Source organism: Passer domesticus, chromosome 9 (assembly GCF_036417665.1).
Source record: "Passer domesticus isolate bPasDom1 chromosome 9, bPasDom1.hap1, whole genome shotgun sequence".
Lineage (NCBI taxonomy): Eukaryota > Metazoa > Chordata > Aves > Passeriformes > Passeridae > Passer > Passer domesticus.
Window position 1 is genome coordinate 26,146,713 of NC_087482.1, and position 12,966 is coordinate 26,159,678.

General features: G+C 48.4%; 1 protein-coding gene across 3 annotated transcripts in view; it reads left to right on the forward strand.

The window, feature by feature from the left end:
* Window positions 1-4,837: 4,837 nt before the first annotated feature.
* The window catches only part of FBLN2 (fibulin 2), an 89,536-nt gene continuing 81,407 nt past the window's right edge, over window positions 4,838-12,966 (forward strand). Inside the window, exon 1 of one of the 3 annotated variants that reach the window (XM_064432169.1) lies at window positions 4,838-5,099. The gene's annotated coding sequence lies outside the window, so the exon portion shown is untranslated. Of the gene's footprint in view, window positions 5,100-5,411; window positions 5,548-5,845; window positions 5,950-12,966 lie in introns of those variants that run through there. The other 2 variants (XM_064432171.1, XM_064432170.1) reach the window with 2 other exon arrangements.

Genomic DNA, 12,966 nt, shown 5'->3' on the forward strand with positions numbered 1-12,966 from the left:
GCAGTGACAGCCCCTTCTTTGTCCTGTGTGTCACCTGGCTGGGCTCACAGCAGGTCTCTCCCCAAAATGCAGGTGCTGCTTGGGACAGACTCGTGTGTGTGAGTCGTGTGTGAGGACAGAGCAGCACTGAGGGTTGGAGGGGATGAGACAAAGCCACAGCCTCGTTAAGGAGCTGGTGTGAAGTGCTGCTGGGATTTGAGATCCTGCTGCAGAGCAGGGAGCTGTGGCAGGCTTAAGCAGCGTTTCCCTCCGTGTTTGTGAGCACTGGGATGAGACAGAGGTAGTCCTGTTATGATTTGAGTGGTTTTGAAGGGCTGATGTTCCTGGTAATTTTCTGGTAGTTCAGTGAGTGGGCAAAGGCAGCAGGGAACTCCAGACAGCAAAGCAGAGCCTGGGAGATGAGACTTCCCGTGCAGTGAAATGCAGAAACAGCAGATGGAAATCACACCTCACCTCAGGGATGAAAACATAATCCACTCATTTTGGGTGGGTAATGGAGTGTGTTACAGGGGAGGGGAACTCGCAGCTGGAATTCAGGTGGAATATCCAGGCTCAGAATAATGCCTCTACAAATTTCTAAACTTCCTCCTGCTTCCTATCTTCTTCCTCTCTGCATCCCTTCTGGCTTTCCACTGGAGTCTATCCTGTGTTCTACCTCCTGCCATACCCAGCTGACAGATCTCTGGGCCCACAGAGGATGCTGCTGATGAAGCAGAGCTGGGTGTGGGTGCAAAAACCCCACATATAACAGCCCACACAGAAAGAGCCTGTGGGCTCTGAGTCCTCATTGGCAACCTTAAATGTTTGTAAAGTTCTGCTGAAATGGGTTTTCAATACTTTATCCTTTCTAAATTTGGAGCATGTTTCAGAGTCATAACAGCAATCATGATGGCTCCACAGGATGCAGCCTGCTGATGGTCACTCTCATCTTGGATATTTCTTTTGTTTACAACTTGCATGTAATGTGCTGCAGCAAATCTAAAGTGGATTTTGACAGTCTGCATTAGTCAGCTCATCTGCCACAGAAAGAACCAGAGCTTCCCCTGTTCTTTGAAAACTTTCTAGGTCAATACTGATAGTCTCAAAAGAGAAAACAACAAGCAGAAATGTGTTGTTTCAGTTACATCTTCAACTTCCTCACTCTCAAAATGTTCAGATACAGAGGATCCAGTGAGAGGAACTGGGGTGGCCAGGAGTAAAAGGGAAAAAACACCACTCTGCCGGCTCACTGCACACCTGTATGGATGTCAGGATGTCAGACTTGAGCCTCTACTGCATATTTGGAAATCAGTCCAAGCTAAAGTGTGCATGACATGCTTGGTTTGGGTTTCTTGGCAGCTTTACATGTGACAAAACTGAAGGTAACCAGCCCTGGCAGAGGGGCTCTTTCAGCAGCTATGGGGCAGCAGGAGGGCTTGCCTTGGCTGTCCTTTCAGCTTTTGCCATCTGAAGGCTTCTCACTGAGGTGACATCTGCTGGTGTCAGATGCTGATTTCCGTCAATTACTAGTGGTGGAAAAGTTTGAGAACCAGGAACAGTTTCAAATCAGGTTCCAAGATAAAGATAATTTTCATGCTATTCCCCTTGAAGAGCCTTTTGATGTTAGATTTGGGTACATTTCTCAGACACTGGCAGTAAAATGTCAGAATCTGAAAGAATACTTTATGAAATGCTGCTTTTAAGCACCCTTGCCTTGCCTGTACATTAAATTAATGGCAAGTCACTGTCAGGCACACTTGCTCCTGGCTTGAAGAATTAGGCTTTATTCTGTTTCACATGTATGACCTGATTTCCTCTCAGGGCACTGAATGGGTGTAGCAGAGAGTGAATGTGACCAAATACCTGCAGATAAAATGGATGATGATACGGAAACTATGGTTTTCTTTCATTCAGAGATGATGGGTATTTCCAATTAGGCTCACTTCATTAAATCCTGGTTGTATTAGTTCTTCAGTGTCACTTGAAGTCAAAGCAAAATATTTTAAGTGATCTTATGTTGTTAAAAATATGTCTCAGAACCAGAGTAATTACTGTGGGTACTTTTCACACTGCAGGAATCTTCTCCTGTGATCTGTTTCTTTACCTTTTCCCTGTCACAAGTTCAACTGTGCAGGTCGCAGCAAACCTTTACAAGTTGTGCTGATCAAAATCCTCAGAATGGTGTGAGCTTTTCTGCATGGCCTCAGAGTGTGCATAGACTGTAATGGATTTGTTTGGATTGAGCCAGTCAATTTCTCTTGTATGAAATGTGCTAGCAGAGGGACTCTGGTATTTTAAAGCAGCAACATCTGCTGAAAGCTTTTCCTGTGTGAGCTGTGCATTTCTTATGTTTCTCAACCATACACTGCAATGAAAGGCACGCTGTGGAGTGGTCTGACTTTGGCCAAGGGGGCATTGTTTTCTGTTGCTTTGTGACATCTTCCCAAATTCTGAAAAACTGTGGTTGGATGAGGACACGCAAACAAATATTTCAGTCTGAGTCTGCTCTGCTCCTTGGCTATTCAACTAGCAGAGAGCAGCACCACTTCACAGTGGGAAGGCCAGAGCCATGTGGAAGGCAGGGTCACGGAAGGGATGTGGCAAAATGGGTCCTACAATTTACAGGGGCTGAGGACACTGGTGGTGCTGTTCCAGTGGTCTGCAAGTAGGAAATTGTTGCTTAGGAATCACTACAGACTTTATTTATTTATTTATTTATTTATTTATTTAGTCTTAGCTTTGGAATTTTAAAATGGCACATCTTTTCTCTTCTGGTTTGTTTCCACTTCTGTGAGGCTTCTATTTGGAAACTAAGTTGTTCCTAGGTGGGTCAAGGATTAACCAGCCCATGTACAATGGTTTCTCTGTGCTCAGGTTCCCGTCTGTCCCTTGGAAGGGGACAGTGCTACCCTCTCTCCTTTGATGCACAGTGCAGAGCTCAGAGCTTCGGGAGAGTTGGAGATAAAAAAAAAAAAAAAAAAATCTGGATTCAAGTCCAAACTTTTCTCCTGAAATCAGACTTCCAAAGAGTTGGTTCTGCTTTCCAAAGCTAGTCCCTGAGTTGGTATGTGCTTATCCCATCCATGAGGATGGCTGTGTGGATTCACATGACCTGCCTTATCCTTGCCGTCCCCAGACAACGTTGTTGGTTTTCTGTCATTCAGAAATGATGGATATTTCCATTTAGCCTCACTTCATTAAATCCTGGATGCATTAGTTCTTCAGTGTCACTTGAAGTCAAAATAAAATATTTTAAGTGATTTTATGTTGTTAAAAATATGGCTCAGAGTAATTTTTTTACTTGGATAAATTGAGTGAAAACACTGCCTGAGGACAGGCCACCAGCATAGGGCTCCAATTTTTGGGTTAGGTTTAGGACTTCCTGAGTTTATCCAGGTGTGTGGTGCTCTGGTGAGGTGCAGCTTGCACCCCCTCTTAGATATGAGGAAGGATTTGGGAGCCTGAAAGTATCTCCCATGTGCATCAATTGGTTTGATGAGACAACTCAAACCTACCTACACACTCCACCTTGCTTAGGGCATCATGCCTTAAACAGGAAAAGCTGCAGGAGTGATTTTGGGAGTATCCTGTAATTCCTGCTTTAGTTTTATCACAGTCCTGGCTCCTTTGGTCTCTCATGGTGTTCCTCAAACACACAGCTCAGGGTGTTGAGCTGGCAGATGTGGGCTTACTGTCAGCTCAGTCCCAGTCTCAGTGCAAACCCCAGATAAAGCATGACCCCAGCTCTGCCGCTCCCCTCTGCTCCTGCTGCAGTGGGGGCCAGCAAGGGGCACTCATGGGCTGTCACCACACAATTTAAGGGGACTGTAACCCTGCTTTCAGAGCAGCAGCGCTCACACTGCATCTCCACAGAGGGAGAGAGAAATCAGAGTCCTCTGCTCCTTCTATGCTTTCATTTTTCCTCCAGATGAAATTCAAGACTGTGTAGGAACACTTTGGGAGGGCTGATTGTTTGTTTACAAAGTAAATAGCATTTTTCTCTCTGGCTAAAGTTACACAATGATTTTGTGTAGTTGGTCCATCCCTCAGGGTGTCCAGCAGCAATCGGCAGGACCCTTCCCACATACATTGCAGCATCACACAATAACACAGTCCCACTTTCCCAAGCACTGGCTGCGTTGGAGACAGGATACCACATTTCAGAAATGGAAACTCTTACCCTGCTACTTTTTCCCTAATTGTATGCACATTTGTCTGTGCAGACTTCAGTCTTGCCTGTGAATGGGAGTTGAGAGCCAGGACCAGCTCCAAAGTTTCCTCAAATGTTGCATTTATAGTGTCATACATCGGGCCAGGCTGACTTTGCCATGAGGAGAAGGAAGATGGCCAAGCACTGCAGGGAGCTCCCAGCTCTGACTGCAGCAGTGGATCCTGCTGCATCCCTTGGCTGTTGGGATGCAAAGCTGGCAGCCGGGCTGTGGATGCTCTGGTGCCTCCACCAGCTGTTTGCAGCTGTCCCCAGGGCCTGGGCCAGGCCAGGCTGGTGCTGCAGAGCTGCCGGGCTGCAGGCTGGACAGGTGGCCTCAGTGGGATGCTGCCATGCTCCTGCTACTCCTGTTCTTCCCTGCTGGCTTGGGCAGAGCCGTCCTGCCAACAGCTCCGGTGGGCACCAAGCAGGGTCTCTCCTTCCCATAACCAAATGCCCGGGAAGATAGAGGAGCCCTTGGGTGTGAAAACATCCCAGCTGTGCCTCAGTGCTGCCTGCCTCCAGGGCTGGCCGGCGGGCCCGGCTGGAAACAGCTGGTACTGAAGGGACAGAAAGGCAGGGGGAAGCGGAGCCTGGTGCCCAAAGAGAGGTGCCCGATCCAGGATCCAGGACTAGCGGCTCCCTCTGGCTGAGCTCCCCGAGCTGACAGGCACAGCCCGCGTCTGGCAGGGAGCAGCAGCGGCCGTACTCCCGAGACCCTCTGAGGAGGGATGCTTTCCCGATGACATAGTGCTGGTTGCAGGGACTCGGTTCGTCCCAGGGACTCGTCTCTAATTTATCCCAGGATGGGTTTCTATAAACAGTCGCTGTTGTCACACGACAGCAACGGGACGCTCTCGATGAGCAGATCGGGGGCCGAGCACCGAGCGCTTCCCTGAGGGCTCACGGCCAGGTGAGTCTGGGGCTACTTACATCTTAGTAAGCAGCTGTGGGACAAAAAGAAATTGAAAAGCCCTTTTAGTACAACCTCGAAGCCAGGTTTGGGCGACAGAGCGGCGTTAACCTGGGTAGAGCCAGGTGAGGCCCCTCAGCCCCGGGGCAGGCGCGGGCGCTCACCTCTCACCCCGGCTTTTTATTTTCCTTGGTAGCTGCGGTCCCCAGGAGCCGGTCTGGGGGCTGTGAGCCTCCCCACACAGCCCATCCCATCCCACTCCATTCCATCCCATCCCATTGTCCCGGCGCGTCGGGCCGCACTCCGCGGGGCTGCCGTCCCGCCCGGCCACTGTCAGGTTGGACAAACCCCGCCGCCGCTCGGCCCCGGCGCCGCTTTCCGGCCCCTCCCTCCGGCCCCGGGGTCCCGCGGCCCCTTCCCCGCGGAGCGAGCGGCGCGGCGCGGCCCGGTAAGTGCGGGGCAGCGCGGAGCCCCGGCGCTCGCTGCAGCCCCTCCGCCCAGAGCCCTTTCCGGGATATTTCCTTGCGCTGTTCCTCTCTCCCTCTCTCCTTTTTTTTTTTTTTCCTTTTTTTTTTTTTTTTTTTCCTGTTGGTTTGGAAGCGGCGGATTGTCAAAGGAAAAAAAAAAAAAAAAAGTTGCCGTGGAGGTTTCGGAGCTGTTGGTGGATTGAAAACAACTCGCAGGGTGGAGGCGAGAACGGCCCGCGGGGCGGGGGGAGCGTTCGCGAGGCAGATGTCATTTGGCGCCGGGGGGAGAGCTGCCCGGGTTGCTCCTCACACGCGTCCACCGAGTCGTGCAGGCTCGTGAGCCGAGCGAAAACCAATGGCAAGTTCGAAAGGAACAGGAGAAGGTATATGGTAGAGCTAAAAAAAGCGCTCTCCGCCCGTTCTTGCTGTGATTTCTGCAGTGAGCGGCGTTAACACGGAGCGGGGGCAGCGCCGGGAGCTCCGGGAGGACAGGGGAGGGATGTGCTGGGGCACGCCGGGGGACCAGGCTCCCAGGATCAGTGGAGAAGCCGAGCTGTGTGCCTGTAGGGCTGAGCCGAAGCCGGCCGGCTCTCTGCCCCATGCCTGCCCTCACCTCATCTCCTCCCCGATCGCTCAGAGCCTTGTGCAGGAGCCTGGCGGTCGCCCCGGGCTGAGCCGCCCCGGGATGAGGTCACGGGAGGAGGATTTGGGCGCACGGTCTGTAACACCTGCAGGAAGGGCCTTGGAGCTGGTGTGTGCCCCACTGGTATCGAATTTTCCTTCTCAACCTTTGGCTTTCTTTGGAAAGGAAAGCTGCCGTTATTGCCAAGTTATATTGGCGTCGAGTTTGGTTTCTTTGCACCCATAGGCGATGAGCAGAGGGGCGGTGTTTGGAGTTTGTGTGGTTTGCTAACAGATCACCAGCACCTGAGTTCTCTCCTTTCCTGCTCCTCCTCGTCATGAATTCTTGCTTTAGGCATCCCAGTCCTTTCAGATGCAAACGGAAGCTATGCATACATCCCGTAAATGTGGCTTTACTTGTAGCTTACGTCATCTAACAACAAAAACTACAGTTTGTGCTATACAGTTAATGAGTGTAAAATTGTCTCAGAAGATATTGGACGTAAACCCCCCCTTATTAGGGGAACGGATTAAATTAGTTTTATTATGAAGAATTTTCCCCCAATGACAGAATGGAGCCTATAGAGGCCAAACCCTAGTCTTTTAACTAGTTCTTCTCCCGACTGGCGTCAGCTGGACCTTCAAAATCACTTTGAAGACAGTTATACCAGCATTAATAGGGCTGATGTTGGCCTAAAAATATATTCCAAAAATCACACTCTTAATTGGCATTGCTTTGTTGGCAAAGCTTTCCCGGTGCTGCCTTACTCTTCAAGACCCATGTTATTTTAATTGCATAAATGTATTATGTCACGAAGGCAGTGCTCTGGGCAGGGTTTATGGAGTTTAGTGTAGAGCCTGGAGCTTTAACTTTTCCACTAAAGACAAGAAACCAATGGCAAAGCCATGGAGCTCTTCAGCCTTGGGAGCTTCTCAGGCACCCCTCTTCTGTAGGACTGCTGGTCTGAGCACACTGCATCAGGCTATTCTGCAAATGACACTGGAACGAATAATAAGTAAACAGCCTTGCAGTGTGTATAAATACGAGGAAAAACATCTCTCTTTTAGTTTAAATCAGTTTTTGAGACAGTTTTAATACCTTTCCAGTTGCATGATATGATCATGTGATATTATACACTTCTTAACTTCTCTGATCTACTTGAAGCCAGAAGAAATGGTGTTCTGCAGTTTTGTGCACTGAGTGTAGGTGGCCTCTGAGAGGTGATGTTGGGCAGAGTCCCCTGCAGTGCTTGGTGGCATTAAAGATGACATTCCAGACAAAGCTCTTTCTGTCCTGCTCAGGCATGAGCTCGTGGGAGGGCAACAGCAACCCCCATCTCTGAGAGCCGGGGGTGAGTGTGGCTGAGGATCAGCTGGATCCCACTGGAAGAGGCTGGTGAGCTCCCAGGGAGCCTCAGCAGGGCGCTCCTGAGTGCAGCTTCGCTCCTGCGTGTGTGTGAGCACTCCAGGCTGCTTTTTGGGGCTCAGGTGGTAGATGGCAATGGAGCAGCAGCACAGTCAGGAAGTGATAGCTTCTGTGTCTGATCATCTGTCCCTTCCTGGGATGGAGTCCTGCTGTTACTACCTGGAAACTGTTTTGCTGGACAGTTCCTCAGTTCCAGGAGGCGATACTGCTGGGGCTTCCATGCTGCCAGAACTCCTCCAGCACTGCAGAAGGACATCCCTTTCTCTGGATTTGCAGGAGCAGAGTGGTTGCAGCCCTTCTCCAGGCTGCTTCCATGCTGTGATTTTGTGCCTTTTTGTGTGTACTGGAAGCTCTGAGGGCTCCTGTTGCTCTCACTGCTGTCATGTCTGGTGACTCAGGTCTCGCAGGCTGCATGGAGACTGTTGGGGATGGAAAGGACCTTGGCTGTCCCTCCCATCATCCCTGTGTCCCCAGATTTTGCATGCCATGTAAACCAAACCAAGCCTCCTGCCAGCCATGCGTCTCTCTCTGCTGCCTTCTTTCCTTAATCCAGGCAGAGGAGAAATCTTTACAGGGTTGGTCTTCTCTTTCAAACTGCTCTTTGAAAACGTTTCCATGCCTGGGAGTTTCTTCCCATAGCTTGTGGGGTACAAGGTGGGATTTAGCTGCTTCTGCCAAAACCAGAAGTGTCTCTTACATTCTGCAGAGGTTTTGGTGGCTGCTGAGAGACTTGCACAGTGGGCACAGGCTTTCCTCCAGCTGCCTTCTGGCTGCTCAGCAGAGGAAACCAGAGTGCTGCTGGCTGGGGCCTGCCTTTGTCCTCAGGGCCACTGTGATCTCAGGTGGCCTCACAGTGCCCTGGGAGCTCGCCTTCCTCCTCTGTCCCAGGGCCGAGTGTCCTGGGGTGTTTTTCTTGGTCGTATGCAGATCCCTAGTGATAGAAAGAACCGTGACTCTTAATTATTGTGCCTCTTATCTCCTCTTCGATGTGCCACCAGTCCATATGTTTAGAATAAGGCTCTGATCTTGTGATAGTGGCTCATGCATTCACTTTTGTTTAGCTTTTCCCCCCATTCTCGTGCATTAGAAATTTGGATTTCCTTCCAGCTCATTGGCATAGCATTAACCTTTCTTTCTGCTGGAAGTGACATGTTGCCTTTAATAATAGGGGCCTGTATTTAATATCCCAAGTCCTTTCCAATTCCGTGTTCATAAAGATCAGGAGTTAAACAGAAGAGACTTGGAAAAAGGCTTTCCAAAAAGTGTTTTGTTTTCTCCTGCTTGTGTTATTGTGGTCTTTCTGTTGGAAATCAAAGAGTCGAAACAAACTTAGGTATGAAGAAATGCAGCTCACTTGTGGCCTGGCCACTCCTCCTCTGGCTGAGCACGACCAGACCCTTTGAGCTATGTTTTCATTCTTGCCCGTTACAAACCTACCCCATTATTCATGAAAATTAAGCTGTGTTAATTACACCCCTTGCTTTGCATTACGTGCATTCCTGTCTGTGTGTTTGCTGAGGAGCTCTGAGGGCTGGAGCCAGGGGCAGGGAGAAGTTGAAGCCCTGTCGCTGATCCCTGGCCTCAGCACGCAGCCGAGGCGGGGGCAGTGCCTTTGGGCAGGGATGCCACCGGCATTTTCTGCTGGGTGCACTGCAGCCCAGGGCTTTCCCCAGCCTGGGCTGGTTCTTGTGAATGAAGGCAGGCAGGGAGTGCCCAGCCCGGTGCCAGGAACGCTCTGTGGGAGGGACTGGCTCCCTGGTGCAGCTGCACGGACAGACGGACAGATGGACAGCCAGCTGCCATGGGCCGGGCTCGGGTCCCCGACAGCAGGTACCTGCACGCTCAGACCTTTCTGTGACACGAAGGCTGAGGAAGTGCCCCTCCACACCTCACAGACTTTCTGCCCTTTTTTTTTTTTTTTTTTTTTTTTTTTTTTTTTTTTTTTTTTTTTTTGTGATCTTTGGCAGGAAACTTCTTTTAGTTTAGTTCTAGTTTTTGCTCCTGACTCTATTCGCTGAGAATACCTTGGAGACAAGGATCTCATTTTTTTCCTGTATCCAGAAAACCTTTTAGTAACTGCTAACCCCTTACACCTGTACACATAAGTCAAGAAAGGATCTTAATGCAGTTTTGTCTAGACTGGTGATGAAGAGAGAGAGAAAAAGCAATTCCTAGGGCAGGCATACATGACATTTTGGAAATAGAAAATACAACCAGCAAAGATTATATCCCCACCAGAGCTGGCAGAAGGGGTCTTAGGGGTGTTCTTAATCCACCTCACTGCAAATCCAGCCAGGTTAGCTCAAACCACCTTTGTTTTTGACTTGAATTAGCTGAGTCTGCACTAGCACAGTGAATGTTCTCTCTGTCCCTCCTGCCAGACATGTGGTGGGGGACTACCAGCCAGCTCCTGGTCCTCAGCCAGCTCCTGCTGTAGCCATGGCCAGGAGACATCGTCTGTGTGTCCCCAGGCTTCACTTAATGAGAGCTGGGCCGTTTGGCCAGCATCAGCTCAAGATGTGCCCCTTACGCTTTGTTTGTGCTGTCCTAAATCATCTCAGCTTGGTACCTGCCCCGTCTCATAGCTGTCCCTCCTGGGAAATTCCACAGATCCCTGGTGCTCAGGGTGGGCCAGCTGAAATCCTTCAGGGCATCAGTGTGGCTCCCGCTGAACAGCTGTTCCACCCATGGAATGGCAGACCTGTTCTTCTGCCCGAGCATTTGTGAACCTTTGAGGATGATATGGATGTTCATGGACAGAGGGTTAGGGGATGCCTATGGGATCTGAATTCCCATTTAAGTTACAAGGCAATTTGTTGTCTGAGTTTCTGTGGCAATCACATTTGAAGTGTTTTATAGAAAAAACTTCTAGGATTGCTGCTTTTCTGTGCTATGGCTTTGGAGGTGAGGTTACATAAAAAAATAAGGTGAAAGCTGGAAAAATTCTTTTGCTGGTGTCATGAATCAGATCAGAATGAGAGAATACATTTAAAACTTTGAAGTGAAACCTTTTCACAGGAGAGTGTTACTTTAAATATATTTCTGGAATGGGGAAAAACACCCACTTCTGCAAAAAGATTTTTTAAAAAATAATTAAACTCCACTGTTTAGAAATGATTAATTATTGTAACATGTGAGCACTGCAGAGTTTCATCTACTCACAGTAGTATTTCAAATGATTTAAAGTTGTTTGTTCAAGGTTTGCTTTTAGTATGTTATTAAATGTCATGGATTTATTCCAGCTGTCCTCCACGAATGTATCACTTGTGAAGGGTTTTGCATGGGAACAGGCTGACAGATTTTAGTTTTGATAGCAAAGCCCAATTTTGTTTTATTTTTAATCTAGTTTTGCTTTGCTAAGTGTATTACTGGCTCAAAGTGGAGTTGACAGAGAAGATGGTAGCAGCTCTGCTGGGCAGAGTTACTGGACAGGCGTGCACCTCCTGAAGCCCCCCGAGCCCAGGCTCAAGGGTGGGCAGCTGGTGCAGATCCCTGACCCCACTGACCACTGCCAGCCCGCCCCTGCTCTGGGCCCTGCTGGCCTCTGCCTCTGCACAGTTCCCACGAGCACTCCCTAATTTGCTTTAGACAAAGCCAAGTGGATTATCTCGAGCCACTAATTAGACTATTGAAGATAATCCTGCTGCCTTTTGGGTTTGTCTCTTTCCTTCCTGAAGTGAATCAGCGAGGACTGAGAGAGGCTATTCCTCCATCCACCTGAAGGAGCTGAGCTGCTGAGCCTGCCCAGAGGCTCTGCCATCTCTGTGGAGGCCAACTTTTTATTTATTCAGTTTTCACAACCAGGACACTCACATCTGGTGGCACGGCATGTCCTGTTCTCATCTCATCTGCCTCACGCGTGGAGCTCTGTCCTACAATCCATACAACATCCAGTCTGGTGATCCTGAATGTAGGCTCTTGGGCATGATTAATGTATAAAACTTGGATGGCTATTTGGGAAGGATATAATGCGATACAGACCAGATTGGTTTGGGGGATTTACCCCTCAGTTCTGAGCTGTTGAAGTAAATGTTTAGCTCTGCTCAGGGGAGCTGCAGAATGCTCGGAAACATTCATTTGCCTTTAGAGCAAAACCAAAAATGCAGTCTGCTTTCTGACACGATGTTTGGTTCCTGGCATGGCTGCCTGCATATCCAGGAGGATATGTCCTGTGGAAAGTGTGTGTAATAATTCGCAAGCTTTTGTAAAATGCAGATGTTAACAGCAAGAGTGCACGATAAGCAATCTCTCCTCGCTTTTATTAAGATGTTTGCATTCTTCTCAAGGTGTTGACATAGCACACTATGCCCTGGGGTGCTGCAAGTGTCTGAATATTTAGGATGTGTAAAAGAACATTTAATAATGTCTCTCCAGTCTGGGCAAACAGGTTAACTTGAGTGCATCACTTCTATTCCTGCATTTAAATACAGTGAAGTAAAAGAAACTCACTGGGGTTTGCTTAAATTTACTAAAATATCTCTTTCTGTAATGATTTAAAAAATAAATTAGCACTTTATGATATTTGCCATGAAGATGAAGCAAATGCCTAGACCGGACAGCTCATACGTAATTCTTGGTTATGTTTCTGTGGTTTGGGCTTGCTTGTCTCTGAGAGTGTAAATAGCACTTAAATTGTGTAAATTGTGTGCTTGTGCATTGCTGGGCACTGTGGCACTCCATCATGCAGCTGCACAAAGTTCCATGTTGCTTCCACAGCTGGAGGATGGCTTTGCACCTCCACTAACTGGGAATTGGAACTTGATAATTGTGTTGGATCTAGATGATCTTTAGGTCCCTTCCAACCCAAACCATTCTGTGAAAACAGGCAGTGAAGTGTGTCAGGCAAGCATGTGTGTGTTTCAAATGATCTCCAATGGGTTCAAAATAAAATGTTTCCATTTGGTTTTAAGCCTGCTTTTCGAAAACTTGTTTAAAGAGCCTAAATAACATCTGCTGTCAGTAATGTTGGGGCCTTAACAAAGGACAAGACTCTCATGTTGGTGACTAAGGTAGCTGCAGAGCTGGGTATTCTCAGGAGCAGAGCTGAGGATTTCTCCAATAACTTGAGTAACAACTTCCAGTTTTCCCTCAATGCTCTATTTTCCTGATGGGTAAACCAAGCAGGTCTTGTTTCCTCATTAAAAAGAAAAGCTAAGTAAAAGAAAATATATGCTTTCTGCAAAACATCCTATTTTCATCTTTATTTAATGAACAGGTTTTAAGTTGCAGAGTGACTGTCATGCATCTGACCTGCCTCCCATCCCCTCCCCTCCTTATTGACACTGATATTAGAAGTATGGGAAAACTTAGACTGTTGGCAAAATGGGTGGAAAATCAAATGTTTAATGTTTTG